Raw genomic sequence first — 21,941 nt, 5'->3', positions numbered from 1 at the left:
CCAGGCTTGCTTTGAGCAAAGGGAGGCATAACTGATTGGGAGGGAGAATGTTAATTTGGTGGGTTGAGGAATGTTTTCAACTGGGAGTACTATATAATTTATATGAAGTAAAAAATGTTGTGCATGCATGCAGAGCCAAGGACAGACCATTTTAAATCCAAAGCTATGAAAATCTGCTAGAGGAATGTGTAAGTAAGGAATTCTAAAACTGTGGTGTCTGTAAAGCATAAGAATGGCTAGACAAGCTGAGTGATTACTTGTAGTCAAAAGATCACACGCTATAATTCTAAAGGGAGTGTTTGTTCTGTCTGTTTCTTTGAAATGACAGACATTCATTTAAATATTCAGCTGAGCTTTGGCACTTGATTCAGGAATGATATTAGTGGATTTTTCCTCTACATCATGAAACAATGAGCAAAGTCATCACAGTGGGGTTTTAAGGCTGCTGTGGGGAAGAATAAGGCAAAAACTGAATGTAAGCACAAAACTGTAGATGCAGCCGGCTGGAAATGTGGCAGAAGGTATGAGATGGCTGATAGAAAAGGAGGGATGTAAAAGCTAAACCGTTTTAAAAAAAAAAAAGCAGAATTGATGGTGCAGAACAGCGGGGTGGGGAGAATCTAGTAGCAGAAAGACATGAGGTCACATCCTGTCCCCTTTGAGAGAATGGGAGTTTTACTACTCATTATGGCATCCAAGCCCAAAAGCTGGTGTAACCATCTGCAGGGTGACCACCCTAGAGTAGACATGAAGCTAGTGCAGTCTTATGCCACTATCCTCATGACTGCTGCTGGCATGGCTTGAGATTCTCCACAGCCTGTTGATCCCTGACTGATCTTTAGGCCCCTTGGTAGCTGGTAAAAGTCAGAGCTTCTCTGAGTTATAACAGAGAATTTTCAGAATCAGAGGACCACATAAGCCATCTTTGCACCATACTCCTCACTTGTGAACTGCATAGGGGCTCCTCAGCCATAAACAAGGATCTGCATCATGGACTTCAAAAGGGAGAAAATAGGAACCATGAGGAGCAGACACAGTGCAGCTATGTGAAGAAGAGAGAGGCTGGAGCCAAGGGAGAATGAGACAATGACAGGAGCAAAGAGACAGTCCAGACGGTCATTCCATATATAGTTTATGTGGGTGGGAGTCTCAAAAAATGGTTCAGAGATGTTGTTTGAAATCCTTGGATAATAATTAATGGAGATATCCCATCTCCTAGAACTGGAAGGGACCTTGAAAGGTCATTGAGTCCAGCCCCCTGCCTTCACTAGCAGGACCAAGTACTGATTTTGCCCCAGATCCCTAAGTGGCCCCCTCAAGGATTGAGCTCACAACCCTGGGTTTAGCAGGCCAATGCTCAAACCACTGAGCTATCCCTTCCCCCCGATGATGAAAGATGTATACATTCACAATAATACTACAAGAACTACAAACTATTCCTGAATGTTCATTTTTCTTCTGTATACAATATTATCCATTTTAACTTTTGCTAATCCAGGACAGACAGAATCCGTTCTGGAGAACTTTAGATAATAGATTAGCACTTTTGTATAGCACATATTTTTTTTTTTTTTTAAAGACAATGCTAAGCTGAGCCAAATACAGCAAATACTGATAACAGTTGTGACACTGGCAAAAAAAAAAAAAAGTGCCAGCTCATGTGAAGGCCCAGGGACTCACTGAACAATGACAAATGCATAACCGGAAACCAGTCTGGTTTACCTGTGGGTTTGTGTAGTTAAAACAGATATTAGTGTTATAAGAATGTGTTTAAACTTTATTAAATGCTTGTAGGATGCTGGATGTGCAGGGCCGGTGCAACCCAGTAGGCGACCTAGGCGGTCGCCTAAGGCGCTACAATTTGGGGGCGGCGACCGCGGCGGTATTTCGGCAGCGGGACCTTCCGCCGCCTCTGGGGGGGCTGCATTTCAGACCAGGACCTACTGCCGCCTAGAGCTGCAGAAAAGCTGGCGGCGCTCTTGTGGATGTGTTAATTCTATTTATAATAGCTATATAACACGGCATAAAGCTATATTGAGTATTTGCATTGTAAACCTCTATAACTATGTAACTCACCAAACAAGAATAGAAGCATAGAAGAATTAATTAATGTAAAGTCCTGATCCTGCAGATGAGAGGGCCTTTGAAACTAAATGAGCCATTGTGTGACATCAAAAGGACAAAGATTTTGTTGTCTGCCCTCCCCAGTTCAGTTATATGAAGAGAAGTCAGACACTGAGACTTGTTCTATCAGTTTGGACTTTAGGGAGAAGAGGATAAAAATCCCTGACAAGGAGAAACTATGTCTCTTTATGCTGTCTAGACTCTGACAGGCAAATATTCCTAAACAACAACAAGAAATCTCCATGTTGTTTGACAAATAAAGTTTCTTATAGAGTTAAAAAGACAATAGAAGCTTCTAAGACTGTAACTCAGTTGTGTGTGTTTCATGTTTTAACGTTGTAAATAATTCATTTCTCTTCTTAATAAGAACATAAGAACGGCCGTACCGGATCAGACCAAAGGTCCATCTAGCCCAGTATCCTGTCTACCGACTGTGGCCAATGCCAGGTGCCCCAGAGGGAGTGGACCTAACAGGCAATGATCAAGTGATCTCTCATCCTCCATCCTCTGACAAACAGAGGCTAGGGACACCATTCCTTACGCATCCTGGCTAATAGCCATTAATGGACTTAACCACCATGAATTTATCCAGTTCTCATTTAAATGCTGTTATAGTCCTAGCCTTCACAACCTCCTCAGGTAAGGAGTTCCACAAGCTGACTGTGCGCTGCGTGAAGAAGAACTTCCTTTTATTTGTTTTAAACCTGCTGCCTATTAATTTCATTTGGTGACCCCTAGTTCTTGTATTATGGGAATAAGTAAATAACTTTTCCTTATCCACTTTTTCCACATCACTCATGATTTTATATACCTCTATCATATCCCCCCTTAGTCTCCTCTTTTCCAAGCTGAAGAGTCCTATCCTCTTTAATCTCTCCTCATATGGGACCCATTCCAAACCCCTAATCATTTTAGTTGCCCTTTTCTGAACCTTTTCTAGTGCCAGTATAACTTTTTTGAGATGAGGAGACCACATCTGTACGCAGTATTCGAGATGTGGGCGTACCATCAATTTATATAAGGGCAATAATATATTCTCAGTCTTATTCTCTATCCCCTTTTTAATGATTCCTAACATCCTGTTTACTTTTTTGACCACCTCTGCACACTGCGTGGACATCTTCAGAGAACTATCCATGATGACTCCAAGATCTTTTTCCTGACTTGTTGTAGCTAAATTATCCCCCATCATATTGTATGTATAGTTGGGGTTATTTTTTCCAATGTGCATTACTTTACATTTATCCACATTAAATTTCATTTGCCATTTTGTTGCCCAATCACTTAGTTTTGTGAGATCTTTTTGAAGTTCGTCACAGTCTGCTTTGGTCTTAACTATCTTGAGCAGTTTAGTATCGTCTGCAAACTTTGCCACCTCACTGTTTACCCCTTTCTCCAGGTCATTTATGAATAAGTTGAATAGGATTGGTCCAAGGACTGACCCTTGGGGAACACCACTAGTTACCGCTCTCCATTCTGAGAATTTACCATTAATTCCTACCCTTTGTTCCCTGTCTTTTAACCAGTTCTCAATCCATGAAAGGACCTTCCCTTTTATCCCATGACAGCTTAATTTACGTAAGAGCCTTTGGTGAGGGACCTTGTCAAAGGCTTTCTGGAAATCTAAGTACACTATGTCCACTGGATCCCCCTTGTCCACATGTTTGCTGACCCCTTCAAAGAACTCTAATAGATTAGTAAGATTAGTTAATAAATATTTAGTTAGTTTATTACAGGATTGGCTACACCTGTTGTCCTTTGTTTGAGATCGGTAAAAGTGACTGGTCCTTTGTGACTGGGAGTAACCTGAATATTATTGTGATTTTTGGTGTAAAGTGGTCATCTATCACACAGTCCAGCTTGCCTGGGTGGCAAGATAGACTGGAATGCCCAAGGGGACTGTCTGTGACTACATGGTAAGTCTGTTTTTTCTTTTGGAGTTCACATTTGTTATTGGGTTAGTGAAATCTAATTATAGAACATACAACCACTTTTGGGGTTTCTGTCCTACTTTTTGACAGTCTGCCCTGAAGTAGGCACTCACAGTCATGAGCCACTCTAGAAAGCATGACAATAGTAATGGGAGCAAAAGAGAATTCTTATGGTAAAATAACAGAGGACATCCATGCACTGGCACATTTAGCCATTTCCTGTTGAATGAGATTTTCCTTGACACTAACTGTAAAAAAGATATAATTTAGTAAAAGTGAATTTTTTTTGGTTCTTATTAAGTGGGCTTGATCTTTCCCTGAAGAACCAACATCTGGCATCTCCCTGAGTATAAAACATGTCCGAAAGTAAGATTCCCCTGACTGCCTCCTCCTCCCCCCCCTCCCAGATTGGGCTCTATCTTGATTAGTAAAGAAATAAATAAACTCAGGATGAGCAGCAAATACAGCCAATATATTAACATGCCAGATTACAGCTCCGGCTGATATAAAGTTCAACAATACATGTAGGGTTAAAAATCACAGCCATTTCATAACACTTCAGTTTCTGATATTTTAGGTATTTATATGACCGCCATCACTGAGCACCTCATAATTTTTAATATATTTATCCTGGCAACAACTTTGTGAGAATGGGGAGTAGTATTAGCTCTGTTTACAGGATGAGGAACTAAGGCCCAGAAGCTCAGATCCTCAAAAGTATTTAGGCACCGAACTCCCACTGAAATCAGTTAGGAACCTAGATGCCTTTGAAGATCTGAGCCAGAGAGACTAAGGCTCAGACTATACCAAGTGGGATTTTCAAAAGTACCTACATGCCTAATACCCATTGAAATAAATGGGTATTAGCACCTAAATGGTTTTGAAAAATCCCACCAGATAGCTAACTACCTTTAAAAATCTGGCCCTAAGTGACTTGCCCAGGGTCATCTAGGATATTTGTGAGAGTAGGAATTGAACCTTGGTCTCCCACAGCACATGCTAGTGCTCTCTCCATTGGATCATCCTTCCTTAAAATCAACACCAACAATGCAATGCAGCAGAAATGCAACAACTTCTAATCAACACCAACAATCCAGAATATTTCCTCATAATACCCATGCTTAAATAAGCTTCATGGGACAACATGTACAATTCACGATGGAATATGAATGCATGACTCCACAGTACTGGACTTAAGAGTTTAAAATAGCACCTAAGGAAAAACCCTCTTACTTCAATTTAAAATACCTGCAGCTAACCCCAGTGAAGAGAAGACTAATACTATACTTGTGATTCCTTTTTAAGATTATCCTTAAAATCAAAAGGATACATTGTACCCAGTACACAATAAGATAATCATAATACTGCTAAAGTAGCACCATCTAGTGGCCATAAGGATATCATCTAGTATTTTCCAGTCGATTACAATCCTGTAACTCCTACCGTAAAAAAATTCTATAGTTTTGCACATAGAAGTATCTCACTACATCTTGCTTCAAGTATAAGGATTCATACAATTCAAACTACCCTGTGCCATTGTAAGAACACCGCCATTTACATGCAATTTACCATTTATACAATATAAAGGCTATTTGCATATAGTGACCCTGTCAACGTTCTTTGAGAAAGACAAGAATACAGATTTCTCCCTGACATTGGGTGCATTTTGTGCAGTATAGCCAGAGAAAGAAGTTTCCTAACTCCATGGGACATAGACGCCAGGGGACCTGTTGTGTAAAACCCATTCAAAAAGCCAATGAACCTGTTAGGCTGAATGATGTAAGAAGGAAAAGGTAGCTGCACTGACGACATGACTGTGTCAAAGTCGTATAAGAATGCTCGTATGCAAATCCCCTAAAACCTTACCACAGCCTGGAGACAGTAATGGACTTCAGGCCTAATCTAATGAGTATGTTTCCCTTTTGCCTCATGACACAAATATATCAGACATGGCAAGTCATTTAAACATTATGAAACAGATAATTAATATCTTTCACTGATATAATGTCTTTCATTCCTAAGGAAACTCTTTAGAAACTTAAATTGATATACAAACTAGAAAGAGGGAATCACTTCATCCAGAAAGCAACAACAAGTGTTTGATCAGAAATAGGCCTGGAATCCTGTCTGCATGAAAGAAATTTAGACTGCATTACTATACTGATCTAGAAACACCAGTACAATCCACTAATGTAGATGTGCTACTCATGGGTGGGTCACAATGGCGTAGCAACAGGTAAGTCACAGCAGTGCAGCACATCTACATCAATATAATCACATCAGTGCAAGTTTCTCTAATGTAGATTGGACCGAATTCTCCATTGGCTTGCACCTTGGATCATCATTTATACCTACGCAAAGTGAGGGTAAAAGACCCTCAGAACAGAATAGCCACATTTTATGCAAGTGTAAATAACTCCACAATGTGCCAGGAAATAGAAAATCAGACCTTATTTTTTTCTAAAGCAGTTTAGTCCTTCATCAAGGCCAGTAATCTCATATTCAAATATAGGTTTCATCCCACTCATGGGCCAACTCCATTAAGTTATTACCAATAAGAGCATTTTCTGTACATATAGCATCAACTCTTTTAATTTCCTTGTATTATTATAATAATAGGGAAGCACAGAATTACATACATAGCAATCTAAATAATGTGTGTTTATCACAAAGGCCAAACAGTTAGGTTTGTCCCCACCCCCCCCTTTTTTTTTAATTATTATTAAAATAAAAAGGTGGCCAGACCAAGTAAGGTTAAAATAAAATGTATTAATCCTCCCATTACAGGGAAAGAACGCAATAGTCACAAGTACAACAATAAAAGTTATAGTATTTAGCCCACAAGTGGTACAAGGCTTATTAATTACCTTTGAACTAGATTTCTGGTCCTCTCTTCAGAGCTTACTCAGGCTGACTTTCTCCTGAGGTTCTTTTTAATATTCCTGTAGCTTCCTACATTTCAGATTCTGGGAGATTATACATTTGCTACACCTGTGAGTTAATCAAGACAGAGCTGATCTGACCCTACTAGCCAGGTAATTACCCATCCCAATATTACTAGCTTCACATACACAAATATATATATATTTCCACATTAGTTCTTTTCCACAGAGAAAAAGAGCAAATCCTCTAAGGCTTGGTCTACACTACCCCCCTAATTCGAACTAAGGTACGCAACTTCAGCTACGTGAATAACGTAGCTGAAGTCGAAGTACCTTAGTTAGAACTTACCTTGGTCCACACTCGGCAGGCAGGCTCCCCCGTCAACTCCGCGGTACTCCTCTCGCCGAGCTGGAGTACCGCAGTCGACGGCGAGCACTTCCGGGTTCGACTTATCGCGTCCAGACTAGACGCGATAAGTCGAACCCAGAAGTTCGATTGCCAGCCGCCGAACTAGCGGGTAAGTGTAGCCAAGGCCTAAGATATTTAGGTGCCTAACTCCCATAGAAATCAATAGGAGTTAAGCACCTGAATACCTTTGAGAATCTGGGCCAAAAGATGAAGAAGGAAGAAAATGAAAGAAGAGTTTACTATGTTTCACATTGCTCCACATACTCACATCACAGAAAACAGCCATGCCCAGTACGGGGTGGGGGGGAACCCTGATTCTCAAGGGGAAAAACAAACTAACAATCAGAAAATGAGTCTCAAAATAACAACCATCTTCTCATAATATCCCAATACTGATTTGTATCATACAAGAAAAATAAAATGAAATGCAACAACAGTCCTGATTCTCCACCACCTTACCGCTAAATTTGACAGAATTCATTTTTTTTTAAATGAATTTCTACAGATTTTAATCACGGTTTATTTTTGTAGGAGTGAAAAAGAGCCTGAAGCCTGAACCAGAAGCCATGTATTAAGGCAGATGCTTACAAATTAATGGTCCAATACATGAACTTGGCAAAGGCACTGCTAGCATTGCTAAAACACAGGCACTCCTATGAAGCAACAGATACTGAGGGCTTCTACACTAAGATACGCAACTTCAGCTACGTGAATAGGATAGCTGACCATTCTCTGCTAGTGCTAATAAAACCAGAGCTACAGAACAGAAACACTGAGCAGCCAGGACAAGATTCTTCAGCAACATTCTTAACAATATAAGCATTTTTTTCTATTTTTATCTATTTAAATTTTCAAAGTTGTGGAAAAATAGGGGGGCTAGGAGTCGGACAATTATTTAATGACAGTAAAGGTTGAGATTAAAGAAGTTCTTTATAACCATTAAAATACAAACTGTCAACATCAGACGTCAAAATATAAAAAGTTAATAAATAGTCTTAAATCAAACTGTAATAAGTTCTCAAAACAGCATTTTTTTTTACTTTGCCTAACTGTAAATTGCTATTATTACTGATGGAAATATTGTTTCATTGTTGTGTGTGTACAGTAAAATTGAGGTTTACTGACATTTACCAATAAAAATCTAATCCTTCCAACCCTAATTACTCCAATGTTACATCTTGACATCAAAAAAGTTTCAACAGCATGTAATGGAGTAGAGAAACAGGCCCAGAAATTTTAACAATGTCTAAACACTATGGCAGTATCAGTCAATATTTATTAAGTCTTTTGTCAACAAGAGCTACACCATTGCAACACGTTCCAAGTTCTAAGAAAAATATTGTATTTTGGAGTTTGAATATTTCAAATTATAACTCTTTTTGAAGTGATCACACTTCACAGCAGCTGTTAATAAAATAATGCCTGTTTCCTGGCCCCTGCAAATGAAAATTACTTATTTCCACTTAAGTGACATTACAACAGAGGTGTCCTTCATTTAATCACCAGGACTAATCTTTCTGTTCCATGGGTCAGGAGCTTTGTGTAGGCAGTGAACTCAATTCTGGGTGGAGAAGTGTGCAAAAGTTGTTAAAAGAATTTTATATAATCATTACACCTAAATAAATAGTTAGAAAGGGACAGTTCTTATGTTTTGAGCTAAATATTTACATTTTTGAGTCCTGTCCAGTTACCAACGTGAAGAATATAGCATAACTACCAACATCTGAAAGAAATAGAGATATCTGGTCTGAAAATAAGTCATGCCCCTTCAAATAGAAATAGATTGGACTAGGAGAGGTTTTTGAAGGGACAGAATGAAAAAAAAGTAAATATTTAGCTCAAAACATAAGAACTGTCCCATCATACACAGCTGTGACAGAAAGCTTCAAAAATGTGAGGAAGAGAATTTAATCTTAGGCCTGGTCTACACTATGAGTTTAATTCGAATTTAGCAGCGTTAAATCGAATTAACCCTGCATCCCTCCACACAACGAAGCAATTTATTTCGAAATAAAGGGCTCTTAAAATCGATTTCTGTACTCCTCCCCGATGAGCAGAGTAGCGCCGAAATTGATATTGTCATTTTGAATTAGGGTTAGTGTGGCCTCAATTTGATGGTATTGACCTCCGGGAGCTATCCCACAGTGCACCATTGTGACCGCTCTGGACAGCAATCTGAACTCGGATGCACTGGCCAGGTAGACAGGAAAAGCCCCGTGAACATTTGAATTTTATTTCCTGTTTGCCCAGCACAGGAGAGCACAGGTGACCACAGAGAGCTCATCAGCACAGGTAACCATGCAGGCCGATAATCGAAAAAGAGCACCAGCATGGACCGTACGGGAGGTACTGGATCTAATCGCTATATGGGAAGAGGATTCAGTGCTAGCAGAACTTCGTTCGAAAAGACAAAATGCCAAAACTTTTGAAAAAATCTCCAAGGGCATGATGGAGAGAGGCCACAATAGGGACTCAGAGCAGTGCCGCCTGAAAGTCAAGGAGCTCAGACAAGCCTATCAGAAAACAAAGGAGGCAAACGGTCGCTCCGGGTCAGCTCTGCAGACATGCCGCTTCTACGCTGAGCTGCATGCAATTCTAGGGGGGGCTGCCACCACTACCCCACCTCTGATCGTGGATTCTGAGGCGGGGGTAATCTCATCAGCCACACCTGAGGATTCTGCGGACGGAGAAGAGGAGGAGGAGGAGGAAGACAAGCTTGCGGAGATCACACAGCACTCCGTTCTCCCCAACAGCCAGGATCTTTTTCTCAGCCTGACTGAAGTACCCTCCCATGCCAGTACCCAAGACCATGATCCCATGGAAGGGACCTCAGGTGAGTTTACCTTTTAAAATATAAAACATGGTTTAAAAGCAAGCATTTTTTAATGATTAACTTGCCCTGAGGACTTGGGATGCATTTGCGGCCAGTACAGCTACTGGAAAAGTCTGTTAACGTATCTGGGGATGGAGCGGAAATCCTCCAGGGACATCTCCATGAAGCTCTCCTGGAAGTACTCCAAAAGCCTTTGCAGAAGGTTTCTGGGCAGTGCAGCCTTATTCCGTCGTCCATGGTAGGACACTTGACCACGCCATGCTAGTAGCAAGTAATCTGGTATCACTGCATGACAAAGCCTAGCAGCATATGGTCCCGGTGTTTGCTGGCATTCAAGCATCATCCGTTCTTTATCTCGCTGTGTAATCCTCAGGAGAGTGATATCGCTCATGGTAACCTGGTTGAAATACGGAAATTTAATTAAGGGGACAGAGGTGGCCGTTCCTACTGGGCTGTTTGCCTGTGGCTGAAAAGAAATCCTTCCCTGCAGTTAGCCAAGTGCGGGGGGTGGGGGGAGGCGGGGAATTGGCGCTGAATTTTTCACGTTTGGCTAGCAGGGATCTTCCCTGATACCAGCAACGCGGTGGGGGGAGGGATAAAGCGATCATCCCAGAGAATTGGATGGGGGGCGGTGGGTTAGTTTGTTTTCTGCTGCTGAAGGTTAACAGGAAAACCACAGCATTCAACGGGCTTTGTTTGGTATGTGGGAAAGGAGGGCGCAGAAGCCAGAAGACAATGGCTTACCATGGCCGCATGCAAGCCGAATTCTGTTGCCCCGGACCTGCATCTGTGATCTCTAACACCAAAGCCACAGGCACTCAATATTAAGATGCAAAATGCGACCGTGTACTGAAATCATATGTGCTATGTAATGTGAATAGCGTTGTTCACCGTGAAAGACTATAAGCGTTGTTCTGTAAAATGTATCTTTTTTAAAACTTCTCTCCTTTTTTCCATCCCTCCAGCAGCTGCAAATTTTTCAAGCCTCCCTCCTCCGTCCCGAAGGCTATCTCTGATAAGGCGGCGGAAAAAGAGGATGCGAGACGAGATGTTCTCGGAAATAATGGAATGCACCCGCAATGAAAGAGCTCATTTGAATGAGTGGAAGGACACGGTATCTAAGTACATGAAAGATGCCAGTGAACGTGAGGTCACGAGGGACGCTCGAGATGAGAGGTGGCAGGCTGCAATGCTGGGGCTGCTGCATGATCAAACGGACATGCTCCGGCGTCTGGTGGAGCTTCAGGAAGGGCAGCAGAATCACAGAATGCCACTGCAGCCGCTGTATAACCTCCCTCCCCCTTCACTATGTTCCATAGCCTCCTCACCCAGACGTGTACGAACACGGGGCGGGGAAGCTCCGTGCACCCTTCCAGTCCCTGTCAGTGGACAGCCCAACCAAAAGACTGTCATTATATTGATTTTTTTCAGTGGCCTTTTACTTCCCTCCTATCCTCCTCCCAAACCCCACCCGGGCTACCTTGTCGGTTCTCTCCCTATGTTTATAATCAATTAATAAAGAATACATGATTTTTAAACGATAGTGACTTTATTTCCTTTAAAAGCAAGCTGTGATTTAAGGGGGGAGGGTGGTTTGCTTACAGGGAATGAGTCAATCAAAGGGGTGGGTTTTCAACAAACAGAACTATCACACCGTAGCTTGGCCAGTCATGAAACTGGTTTTCAAAGCTTCTCTGATGCGCAGCGCTTCCTGGTGTGATCTTCTAATCGCCCTGGTGTCTGGCTGCACATAATCAGCAGCCAGGCGATTTGCCTCAGCCTCCCACCCCACCATAAAGGTCTCCCCCCGTACTCTCTCAGAGATTGTGGAGCACACAGCAAGCAGCAATAACAATGGGGATATTGGTTTGGCTGAGGTCTGACCGAGTTAGTAACGAGCGCCAGCGACCTTTTAAACGTCCAAAGGCACATTCTACCACCATTCTGCACTTGCTCAGCCTGTAGTTAAACAGCTCCTGACTCCTGTCCAGGCTGTCTGTGTATGGCTTCATGAGCCATGGCATTAAGGGGTAGGCTGGGTCCCCAAGAATAACTATTGGCATTTCAACATCCCCAACGGTTATTTTCTGGTCTGGAAAGTAAGTCCCTTGCTGCAGCCCTTTAAACAGAGTAGTGTTCCTGAAGACGCGAGCGTCATGAACCCTTCCCGGCCAGCCCACGTTGATGTTGGTGAAACGTCCCTTGTGATCCACAAGTGCTTGCAGCACCATTGAAAAGTACCCCTTGCGGTTTATGTACTGAGTACCCTGGTGCTCCGGTGCCAAGATAGGGATATGGGTTCCATCTATCGCCTCACCACAGTTAGGGAATCCCATTGCAGCAAAGCCATCCACTATGGCCTGCACATTTCCCAGAGTCACTACCTTTTGTAGCAGCACCTGAGTGATTGCTTTGGCTACTTGCATCACAGCAGCCCCCACAGTAGGTTTGCCTACTCCAAATTGATTTCCGACTGACTGGTAGCTGTCTGGCGTTGCAAGCTTCCACAGGGCTATCGCCACTCGCTTCTCAACTGTGAGGGCTGCTCTCATCTTGGTATTCTGGCGCTTCAGGGCAGGGAAAGGCAAGTCACAAAGTTCCATGAAAGTGCCCTTATGCATGTGAAAGTTTCGCAGCCACTGGGAATCGTCCCACACCTGCAACACTATGCGGTCCCACCAGTCTGTGCTTGTTTCCCGGGCCCAGAATCAGCATTCCACAGCTATAACCTGCCCCATTAACAGCATGATCTCCAAAGCGCCGGGGCCCGCGGTTTGATAGAATTTCATGTCCATGTCCTCATCACTCTCGCCACCGCGCTGCCATAGCCTACTCCTCGCCGCCTGGTTTTGCAGGTTCTAGTTCAGCATAAACTGCACGATAACGCGCGAGGTGTTTACAATGTTCATGACTGCTGTCTTGAGCTGAGTGGGCTCCATGCTTGCCATGGTATGGCGTCTGCACTGTTCACCCAGGAAAAAGGCACAAAACGGTTGTCTGCCATTGCTTCCCTGGAGAGAGGGGGAGGACGTACCCAGAACCACCCGCGACAATGTTTTTGGCCCCATCAGGCATTGGGATCTCAACCCAGAATTCCAATGGGCAGAGGAGACTGCGGGAACTATGGAATAGCTACCCACAGTGCAACGCTCTGGAAATCGACGCTTGCCCCGGTACATGGATGCACACCGCCGAATTAATGTGCTTAGTGTGGCCGCATACATTCGACTTTATACAATCTGTTTCCAAAATTCGAATTCTGTAAATTCGGATTAATCCCGTAGTGTAGACATACCCTTAGTGGCTAACGAACGTAAATACATTGAGCCAAGTCTTACCATACACCAAATTCCCTTTTGTGCCACTCCAGCTGCACCAAACTCTCAGGAATCAGGACTTACAGCAGAGCCAGTCTTCAGGCAAACTAATGACCACAGCTGGCCTGCAGCAGGTTGACTAATTGGCTCCAGTACCTGATTGATTGGAAGGGTCAGCAGACTGGCTCTTAAGCCCAGCAGAAGCACTTCACTAGCTCCTCAAAGCATTTGCCTATGTTGCAATAGTATCTGTCTGTTCCCAGCCTTGCCTTATTCTAAGTAAACTGGATCCAAGCCCTAGCTTTGGCTCTGATGCTTTGCTGTGGCATTGGGCCTCTGACTCCTGTTCCAACTAGGTCTGACCACCCATATCCCAGTCACTGATACAAATGGATTTAAAGCTTCACTGAAGTGTCAGCTGGGGTTTTGCCTTGCACACAGGAATCGTCAGATGGCATCAACTCAGCTGTGTGCCTCCTGCTCCTAAGTTGCACTTATAACATCAGTGAGAATGGAGTGCTCCTAAGGGACTGTCCATAAATCATTTAACACATCTTATGTGATTTTTTTAAACTGACCCCACCTCCGCCCCCGAGACACTGTAATACTGAAACAAACATGCAAAATTAAAAACCCACCCTCTGCCTAACGGGTTATATAATTCATGGACATAGGGTGACCAGATGTCCCGATTTTATAGGGACAGTCCCGATTTTTGGGTCTTTTCTTGTATAGGTTCCTATTACCCCCCACCCCCGTCCCAATTTTTCACACTTGCTGTCTGGTCACCCTACATGGACAGCCCCTAAGAATTTTACCCACTGTGGTGTTATACATAATTTTGAAATATACTTATTTGCACCTTGTGCAGTTGAAGTTATAGAATTTTCAGCTAATACTCTTTAATGGTATAGTCTATTACTTTAGGCCCCAATCCTGTGAGGACCTAAGCTCCAGCTCACATTCTTAAAGTTAAGAACATGCATGATTCTTTGCAGGATCAGAGTTTTACTGGATTTATTTTAAAATACATTTTAACTACACACTAATATTTATTTCCAATTTACAAAAATAAGTATATCACAATTTAGGTACAAACAATAGCTACCTTATTTTAAAAAATATTTTTGCAAGTAGGACTGGGACACAAAGTCAAAAATGCAGAACTGGTAGTTCAAACATTTTGAGGAATGAAAAAGAATTCCAGCAAAATTGACCCCACATATGTCAAATAATTATTTGTTTTGAGGTAGTGTTTAGAAGACCCAGCTGAGACTAGGGCCCCCTACTGCTAGGCACAGTACAAACACATAGTAAAAGAGAGTCCCTGCTATCCACTGTTTACAATCTAAATAGAAAAGACAAACAAAGAGTGGGAAGGTAAGTGGACACAGAAAGGTGAAGTGACTTGCCCAAGGTCACAGAGTAGGTCAATGGTAGAGTGGGAAATAGGTTCTCCTGACTTCTAGTCCAGTGCTCTGTGCTCCAGACCATGGTGACTCTCATAAGAGTGAACTGTCAAAGGCATTGTGAAAATAACAAATCTCCGAAAGTTGGGTTGAAAAAATAGGTATGTTAACTTATGGAAGCACAGTATCTCAAAAGTTACATGACCCTTTTTGAGAAAAGTTGATTAACTGATATACAGATTTATGTATGCAGTGAAACTGTAGCCGTGTCAGTCCCAGGATATTAGAAACACAAAATAGGTAAGGTAATATTTTTATTGGACCAACTTCTGTTGGTGAAAGAGACAAGATTTTGAGCCACACAGACTTTGTCTACACAGCAATAAAAACCTAGAGTAACCTCAGTTACTGCACAGAGTGAGTAACCTTCTCTTTTTCTTCAAGGAGTGTCCCAGTGGGTGCTGCACTTTAGGTGACTGTACAGCAGTGTCCCTTGTTGGAAGGAAGGTTTTTGAGAATTGTAGTTGTGGTGAATGATAAAACCGCAAGTCAGAGTAGAGCGTCCGATGACAAGTGCTGCTCTATGGCACAGTGCTGTGTGAACGTATGGGTGGATGCCCAGGTTGCTGCTTTGCAGACATCCATGATAGGCACATTGTTGAGGAAGGTTATTGATGTAGAGAGTGCTCTGGTGGACAGTGTGCAAGTCCCTGGTGCGGGTTGTAACTGTTGCTGGCAATACCAAAAATCAATGCAACCAGAGATCCATTTCAACAGCCTCTGTTTGGATATGGCATCTCCCTTAGATCGTTCCATGATGGAGAGAAATAATTTTTGTGACTTTCTGAAAGATTTTGTCCCTTCAATGTAAAAAGCTAGCGCCCTTCGGACATCCAGGATGTGAAGCATTGCTTCTCATTTGTTCCCAAGAGGTTTTGGGAAGAACAATGGGAGATGGATGGATTTATTCAAATGGAATAATGAAACTATTTTAGGTAGGGATTTTGTATGTGGTCTTAGGGTAACTTTGTTTTTGAAAAATATTGTGTATGGGGACTGTGCAATGAAGGGCCCCAGTTCCCCTACTCATCAAGTGGATGTGCTAGCGATGAGGAAGGGCCACCCTTCATCGAAAGTAGAGAAGTGAACATGTTGTTAATGGTTCAAAAGGGGCCCCTGTAAAACAACGCAGCACCAGATTGAGGCCCCATGATGGAGTAGGGGCCCATATTTCAGGGTAAAGGTTACGAAGGCTCTCAAGGAAGCGTTTAGTAGTAAAGGGGGGTGAAGACTGAGAACTCATCCACTTTGTGGTGGAAAACCCTGATTGCCGCAAGGTGTACTCTGATCAAGCTCATTGAGAGGCCAGATTGTTGGAGCTCCAATACATAGTTGAATACCATTGGTAAAGGACAGGTAGTTGCCATTGTTTGCCTATTTTGGCACCATACATGGAATCTCTTCCATTTGTGCAAGTAGGTATACCATGTAGTATACCTTCTGCTGTTTAAAAGAATGTCCCTTACCTCTTCTGAACAGGTCATTTCATTATCTCAGAACCATGAAGTAACCATACATTCACGTGGAGTCTTGCCAGATTTGGGAGGTAGACCTGGCCTGCATCCTGAGACAGAAGATGAGGTAGATGTGGAAGAGTGCATGGTGGGCTCACTCCTTACATCTTCAAGAGGTAAGGAAACCACATTTGTCTGGGCCACATGGGGACTATCAAGATGATTCTGGACTGGTCGGTCCTTAGCTTGTGTATGAGTCTGGATAGGAGAGGGGTCGGGGGGGAAAGCGTACAGTAGATGTGTATCCCATTTTAGGAAGAAAGTGTCACTGATAGAACAGGGTCCCAGTCCCGCTCTGGAACAGAAATGTGGGCACCTGGAGTTCTGATTTGTCACAAATAAGTCTATAGTTGGGAACCCCATTGTTTGAATATGTCCTGCAGTACCCTAGTGTTTATTTCCCACTCATGGTCCTAGAAAATTTTTCTGCTCAGTGCATCTGCAATAGGTTTTGGCATCCTGGTAGGTAGGAGGCTGAGATGTCAATGTTCTGGCAGATACACCAGTTCCATAGTAGGATGGCTTCTGTGCATAGGGAGTGTGACCGTGCCCCTCCATGGCGGTTTATAGAAAACATACAGGTGATGTTGTCTGTCAGCATCTTCATGGTCTTGTCCCTGATCGTGGATAGGAAGCGTGAGTATGCATTGTGGACTGCCCACAGCTCCAGTAGGTTTATCTGTAGTGTTGATTCTGATGCAGACTAGTAGCCTTGGATTGTGTGGTTGTGCTGATGTGCTTCCCAGCCTAGCAGAGAAGCATCTGTAATGAGCATCATTGATGGAGAGGTCTGTGCGAAGGGAACTCCTGTGCAAATGTTGGGTGATTGAGCCCACTAATGTAGAGAATTTTTTTATGTTGGTTGACATCGTAAGACGTTTGTTTATACTGTGTCTGTGTGGGGGATATACTGTTCTGAGCCAGCCTTGATGGAGAGATGGAGCCAGGAAACTCATCACATTACTATGGAGCGTGCCACTGTGTCTGCTGAGTCCAGTGAAGCTTGTAAAACTGTGCAAACTAGTAGTTGACCCTCAGATATAAAAAACTTAAAATTTTCCCTTTTTGTCCTCAGGTATGTGCTCAATAAATCAGACATTTTTGAGTAATTGGAGTGATTGGATTTGGCCATTAATGCTTCATAATTTGCGATCCTGAATTGTAGGGTCACTGCAGAGTAAGCTTTATGACCAAAAAGGTCCAATCTCTTCCAATCACCGTCAGATGGGGTGGATCTGGAAAGTTGTTGTCTGTTCCGCTCGTTCACAGCTTTTATCACCAGACAGTTTGGTGTAGGTTGTGAAAATAGAAATTCCATTCCCTTGGAAGGTACATAGCATTTTTTATCTGCTCTTTTGCAGGTGGGTGGAATTGTTACTGGGGTCTGGGAACTGGTTTTGGCTGGATCCATGAGAGCCTTCTTTATTGGGAGGGCAATCCTGGAAGAGGTTGAAATCTGGAGGATATCGAACAACTTATGCTGGGACTCCACAATCTCTTCCAGCCGTATCTCCAGTGAATTTGTGACCCTCTTGAACAGTTCTTGGAACTGTTTAAAATCATCCCCAGACGTGGGTGGTGAGGGCAGGATAGCTTCATCTGGAGAGAAAGATGAAAAACTGGCAGCTAGGGTGACTTCTTGATCCAATGTCTCCTCCAGTTCCTCAACTGCCTCTTCTGGAGGTTCAGAGGGACCAGGTACAGAGGGTGATGGAGAATGCCTCAACCTCTCCCAGTGTGGGCTGGGAGGCTTATGGTAGTGTTGGTGGTACACTTCCCCTCGGTCCCAGTAAGGCCACTGTGGTGGGAATGGCATTGGTGGTGGCATCCATGGTATCTGTACCACCCTTGAATTTCAGGTCTGGGGTGGTATTCATGATCCTCTAGCGGAGCTGGTCTGGTAGCTGTGTGGATAGGCAAGGAGTGATGGGAAGAGTAGACTTGCCCATCATAATCCTCCTCGTCACTGGATCAGGGAGGAACTGATCTGGGTGGTGTGGTAAGATAGCACAGTACTGAGCATGCTGGCGTAGGGTCGGTACAGAAGAGTGGAGATTCTGGTGCCGAGGAGACCAGATCTTTATGGCGGAGAAACTACTGCAGTACTGAGAGCATTGGTACCAAGGAGGTGTTGTTGGCAGTACTGGCCCCTTTACTGTGGTTATCAGTGCCAAGAATCATGCGCTATGTGCTGTGGAGGCACGAGGTGGCACCACAGAGCATAGTGCTGCCCAGCTGCTCGTTGCCGCAAGTTTACGCAGCTCCAATGGTACCGAGGCAAGGCTGGTAGGTTCCCCCCCCCGCTTTTTTTTGACTTTTTCTGAGACAGTCCACTTTGGGTCTTTTGCTCGCATGGTACCCACGGGACCAGATGGTCCCACTACCTCAGAGGTGGATGGTATTGGTGCGGATAGTACTGAAGTAGTCTGATGGGGGAGGAGGGGGTCTCTTTTTGGCGGCTTCCCGAGACGGGGATGTCGGAGCCCATTTCTTCGTTGCCTTTTGGGAGAAGTGCCCCTTCCTTTGAGACGGTGGTGGGGAATCTCTTTCAAATGTCGCCATTGGAGACTGGTGACCAGGAGGGGTCCAGTATCCAGGATCAGATGCTGGATGCAGAGACTTCTCCCTCATGAGGAGTTTTAGCTTTATATCTCTCGCCCTCCTGGCAGGGGATTTCAAATTGTGGCAGTGGGAGCACTTTTGAGGAATTGTGTCTTGCCAAGATAACAAACACATTGGGCGTGCCGGTCAGAGACCAGGTTAGACAACCAGCAACTGAAGCGAAGTTTAAAACCCAGGGTGCCAGGCATGCCCCTTAGAATAGGGTTTTTCCCATGAGGGAGGGTAACTATACTATTGTAGTGGTCCCTTGCTCTCAAGTGGGGAGGGAGGCCACTCTGCCTCACTGCATCAGACAGCAGCACTCAGGCTCAGGTCCCACTGGTGGGGCCGAGCAATAAGCAGACTATAGCTGGTAGCCTCCTAGCCAATAGTCTGTAGCTCCCTAGCCTCCTCAGATGGGACAGAGCAGTAAGCAGTCTTTAGCCCAGAGTCTCCCAGCTAGGGCTGCTACAAATCAAGAGTCTAGAGCTCTGGCCCTTTAGGTGGGCAGACCATAAGCAGTCTTTAGAGGACAGCCTGCTGGCTGAGGCAGAGGGCAATTAACAGTCTATAAGGGAAGTTCTGGCCCTCTGGGCAGGGCAGAGCAGGTAGCAGTCTTTAGCCTAAGCCTTCAAGCTAAGACAGCCTGGAAACAAACCATCTGGGTCCCAGAGTCTCATGGCTGGGGCAAGCCACAAGCAATGCATAGGCCTTCTGGCCTAGGGGGGAATAGAGCAGCATCATAGGGGTGAAGTTAGTGGCAGGGATTAGGGGGACCTGGGCCCACCCTGCTCCATTGGGTTCCAGCCCAGGGCCCTGAAAGTGATGAAGGGTTCCACCACTGGGTCAGCGGGGAACCTACCGAAACACACTGACCTGTGCTCCGGCAACAAAACCAGACCAAAGTCTGGCTTCCCTGGGCTATTTCCTACCACAGTCTGGGCGTGGGGGTTCCATAGTCCAAGGGTCCTCTGTCTCCTCAGGGTGCACTGTGGATGGCAGTCCTGTCAACTTCTCTCCAGGGTTGGTCTCCTCCAGAGGGCAGGATGTTGCACAGAACAAGTTCAGCTCTGGAGTCCTGCAGCAGGCTAGAGATAGGTGTCTCCTTTCTTGGCAACCATTCGACTGAGCTGCAGGGCCCTCCCTTTATACCTCCTGCCCTGCCCCAGTATTTCCAGTGAGGGAGGCAGTGCGGGTTTGGCTGTGCCCACCACGGGATGACAATGGTCTCTCGCTCTCAAGTCCAGAGGGAGACCACTCCACCTCACTATAACTATACTAAGGGGTATACTAATAACTGAATTTAAACAGCTAAGATAAGAATTTTTTTAAAGAAAAATATAAACGGGGAAGAGATAGGGTAGTAAATTATGAACTAACGAACTGGGTTCTAACTGGTAGTCTAAAGTTAACACTAGACTAAAAATAAGCTCAGAGGCGTTGCCAAGTGCTCTGTCTCAAGTTGAGGGTGGTAGAGAAGGAAAGGAGGGGAGGGGGTTAATAACACCACACTATGTAACCACATGAGGCAGCACGAGACGGGGACAGCGCATGTGTGACCCAACTAGGCATTGCTACTAAAAATCTCCAATTACAAGTGCTGGCATGCAGAGTCACCTAAAGTGGAGCATCCACAGGGACACTCCTTGAAGAGCCTAAGGCTCTGGCATCCACACTGCAGTGCACACACCTGAGTCAAAGTTACCCTATCCCAGAGTGCCTAGTGTCCCCCTGCCCAGTGTCGACACTCTAACCCTACAAACGTGTTGCACTGTGGGAAAACTCTACTGCCAATCCTGTTTCCTAACTATGACGGTGATACTGATGGGACTCAGGTGCGCATAAGGAGCCCATGAGTACATAGACCACATAATTAGCTTCTTTGGTGGCTGTTTCAGTAGAATGACTGCAGTTTGAGAAGGCTTTATAGTGAACTATCATCTAATTTGATAATTGCGCTCTCCACCACTATACTGAGTCACATTGGCAGGAAAATGCCCCTGTGCACCCGTTCTGAGGATAATTAGGACATCAGTCTCCAGGGCTGTCAAATTGTTAAAATGAAACTTGACAATTTGTAAGTTTTAAAATGGGATGTGCAATGTAGGTGGTTTTGTATGGTTGGTTTTTATTTATTTATTTTCGGTCTGTTTTGAAGTTTGACATAGAAGAAGTTACTCACCTTGTGCAGTAACGATGGTTCTTCAAGATGTATGTACCTGTGGGTGCTCCACTTTAGGTGTTGGTGCATCCCTGCGCCGCAGATCGGAGATTTTCCGTAGCAGTGCTCGGTTGAGACGCACATGCACAGAAGTTGTCTCACAGTGCTGTTGGTGCCTCATGTAGCACACACACGACCCGACCCTTCAATTCCTTCTTAACCATCCTCAGCTGCAGACGGATCTCAGTGGCAACATTGCTCTTCATTTTTTCTCTCTATAGAACAAGTTAGATTAGTTGTAGTTTAGTAAATTTTGTTTAATTAGCTAGTTAGCTAGTGTTCTTTAAAAACATTTTTTTTTTAAGTTTCTGATATTTTTTCCACCCTTTCCCCGTTGGGAAACTTTAACAGACACAATGCCCAGCTCGCCCAGGTTTAAATGATGTGACTCTTGCCATGAGGCGATGCCTGTGTCAGACAGCCACTCATCATATGTCCATTTTCTGTGTCCCACTGCAGTAATCTTAAAGCCAGGGCAAAACATGACAGAGATCTCCACCTCAAGATGATTTTAATGGAGAAGTCCTTTCAGCCTACTCCTCAGGGACCAAAATCAGCACCAGCAGATAGTTCCACCACAATGGGAGGTTGCGGGAAAGTTTTGGGGTTGGATCCCACTCACTGCCCTGACAGTGCATGC

The 21,941-nt window shown here is 44.1% G+C and overlaps 1 protein-coding gene across 3 annotated transcripts in view; it reads right to left on the bottom strand.

The window, feature by feature from the left end:
* Positions 1-21,941, bottom strand: part of LOC101940094 (uncharacterized) — a 45,213-nt gene that overhangs the window by 14,294 nt on the left and 8,978 nt on the right. For 2 of the 3 annotated variants that reach the window (XR_010598539.1, XR_010598538.1), the window contains exon 2: positions 21,263-21,516. The gene's annotated coding sequence lies outside the window, so the exon portion shown is untranslated. Of the gene's footprint in view, positions 1-15,206; positions 20,169-21,262; positions 21,517-21,941 lie in introns of those variants that run through there. The other variant, XR_257362.3, reaches the window with a different exon arrangement.

The sequence above is a fragment of the Chrysemys picta genome, chromosome 2 (genome assembly GCF_011386835.1).
Source record: "Chrysemys picta bellii isolate R12L10 chromosome 2, ASM1138683v2, whole genome shotgun sequence".
Taxonomy (NCBI): domain Eukaryota; kingdom Metazoa; phylum Chordata; order Testudines; family Emydidae; genus Chrysemys; species Chrysemys picta.
Note: the sequence above shows the minus strand (reverse complement) of the source record. Positions and strands in the feature narration are given on the sequence as shown.